We start from the raw sequence: 3,272 nt of genomic DNA, 5'->3' as shown, positions 1-3,272 counted from the left end.
TCCCAAAGCAACAGAATATACTTTCTTCTCGAGTGCACATGGAACTTTCTCCAAGATAGATCACATACTGGGTCACAAAACAGCCCTTCATAAGTATAAAAGAATTGAGATCATACCATGCACACTTTCAGATCACAATGCTATGAAACTTGAAATCAACCACAGGAAAAAGTCTGGAAAACCTCCAAAAGCATGCAGGTTAAAGAACACCCTACTAAAGAATGAATGGGTCAACCAGGAAATTAGAGAAGAAATTAAAAGATATATGGAAACAAATGAAAATGAAAATACAACAATCCGAATGCTTTGGGATGCAGCGAAGGCAGTCCTGAGAGGAAAATACATTGCAATCCAGGCCTATCTCAAGAAACAAGAAAAATCCCAAATACAAAATCTAACAACACACCTAAAGGAACTAGAAGCAGAACAGCAAAGACAACCCAAGCCCAGCAGAAGAAGAGAAATAATAAAGATCAGAGCAGAAATAAACAATATAGAATAAAAAAAAAAAAAACAGTAGAACAGATCAATGAAACCAAGAGTTGGTTTTTTGAAAAAATAAACAACATTGATAAACCTCTAGCCAGGCTTCTCAAAAAGAAAAGGGAAAGGACCCAAATAGATAAAATCAGGAATGAAAAGGGAATTATTACAACCAATGCCTCAGAAATATGAGCAATTATCAAGGAATACTACGAAAAATTATATGCCAACAAACTGGACAACCTGGAAGAAATGGACAAATTCCTAAGCACCTACACACTTCCAAAACTCAAACAGGAAGAAACAGAAAATTTGAACACACTCATAACCAAGGAGAAATTGAATCAGTTATCAAAAATCTCCCAACAAATAAGAGTCCAGGACCAGATGGCTTCCCAGGGGAGTTCTACCAGACGTTTAAAGCAGAGATAATACCTTTCCTTCTCAAGCTGTTCCAAAAAATAGAAAGGGAAGGAAAACTTCCAGACTCATTCTATGCAGCCAGCATTACTTTGATTCCCAAACCAGACAGAGACCGAGCAAAAAAAGAGAACTACAGGCCAATATCCCTGATGAATATGGATGCAAAAATTCTCAACAAGATACTAGCAAATCTAATTCAACAGCTTATGAAAAGAATTATTCACCATGATCAAGTGGGATTCATTCGCGGGCTGCAGGGCTGGTTCAACATTTGCAAATCAATCGATGTGATACATCACAGTAATAAAAGGATAAGAACCATATGATCCTGTCAATCAATGCAGAAAAAGCATTTGACAAAATTCAGCATCTTTCTTAATAAAAACCCTTGAGAAAATTGGGATAGAAGGAACATACTTAAACATCACAAAAGCCATTTATGAAAAGCCCACAGCTAACATCATCCTCAATGGGAAAAAACTGAGAGCTTTCCCCCTGAGATGAGGAACACGACAGGGATGTCCACTCTCACCACGGTGTTTAACATAGCGTTGGAAGTTCTAGCATCAGCAATCAGACAACAAAAGGAAATTTGTCAAAGGCATCCAAATTGGCAAAGATGAAGTCAAGCTTTCACTTTTTGCAGATGACATATTATAGCTGGAAAACCCAATAGACTCCACCAAAAGGCTGCTAGAACTGATACATGAATTCAGCAAAGTCTCAGGATACAAAATTAATGTACAGAAATCAGTTGCATTTTTATAAACTAATAATGAAGCAACAGAAAGACAAATAAAGAAGCTGATCCCATTCATAATTGCACCAAGAATCAAAATACCTAGGAATAAACCTAACCAAAGATGTAAAAGATCTGTAGGCTGATAACTATATAATGCTTATGAAGGAAATTGAAGAAGATACAAAGAGATGGAAAAACATTCCATGCTCATGGATTGGAAGAATAAATATTATTAAAATACTTAACAAAGTATTAACAATACTACCCAAAGCAATCTACACATTCAGTGCAATCAAAATTGCACCAGCATTCTTCTCAAAGCTAGAACAAGCAATCCTAAAACTTGTATGGAACCACAAAAGACCCCGAATAGCCAAAGTAATTTTGAAGAAGACCAAAGCGGGAGGCATCACAATCCCAGACTTTAGCCTCTCCTACAAAGCTGTAATCATCAAGACAGCATGGTATTGGCACAAAAACAGACACATAGACCAATGGAATAGACTAGAGACTCCAGAATTGGACCCACAAAAGTATGGCCAACTAATCTTTGACAAAGCAGGAAAGAATATCCAATGGAAAAGAGACAGTCTCTTTAGCAAATGGTGCTGGGAGAACTGGACAGCAACATGCAGAAGAATGAAACTAAACCACTTTCTTACACCATTGACAAAAATAAACTCAAAATGGATAAAGGACCTGAATGTAAGACAGGAAACCATCAAAACCCTAGAGGAGAAAGCAGGAAAAAACCTGTCTGACCTCAGCCGCAGTAATTTCTTACTCAACACATCTCCAAAGGCAAGGGAATTAAAAGCAAAACTGAGCTATCGGGACCTCACCAAAGATAAAAAGCTTCTGCACTGCAAAGGAAATGATCGGCAAAGCTAAAAGGCAACCGACAAAATGGGAAAAGATATTTGCAAATGACATATCGGACAAAGGGTTAGTATCCAAGATCTATAAAGAACTCACCAAACTCCACACCCGAAAAACAAATAATCCAGTGAGGAAATGGAGAGAAGACATGAATAGACACTTTTCTAAAGAAGACATCCAGATGGCCAACAGGCACATGAAATGATGCTCAACGTCACTCCTCATCAGGGAAATACAAATCAAAACCGCACTAAGATACCACTTCATGCCGGTCAGAATGGCTAAAATGAACAAATCAGGAGACTATAGATGCTGGAGAGGATGTGGAGAAACGGGAACCCTCTTGCACTGTTGGTGGGAATGCAAACTGGTGCAGCCGCTCTGGAAAGCAGTGTGGAGGTCCTCAAAAAATTAAAAATAGATCTACCCTATGACCCAGCAATAGCACTGCTAGGAATTTACCCAAGGGATACAGGAGTACTGATGCATAGGGGCACTTGTACCCCAATGCTTATAGCAGCACTTTCAACAATAGCCAAATTATGGAAAGAGCCTAAATGTCCATCAACTGACGAATGGATAAAGAAGTTGTGGCTTATACATACAATGGAATACTACTTGGCAATGAGAAAGAATGAAATCTGGCCATTTGCAGCAACGTGGATGGAACTGGAGGGTATTATGCTGAGTGAAATAAGTCAGTCAGAGAAAGACAGATGCCATATGTTTTCACTCATATGTGGAT

This window comes from Herpailurus yagouaroundi, unplaced genomic scaffold (assembly GCF_014898765.1).
Source record: "Herpailurus yagouaroundi ecotype Mexico unplaced genomic scaffold, PumYag 197, whole genome shotgun sequence".
NCBI lineage: Eukaryota > Metazoa > Chordata > Mammalia > Carnivora > Felidae > Herpailurus > Herpailurus yagouaroundi.
This window is presented reverse-complemented; position numbering follows the sequence as displayed.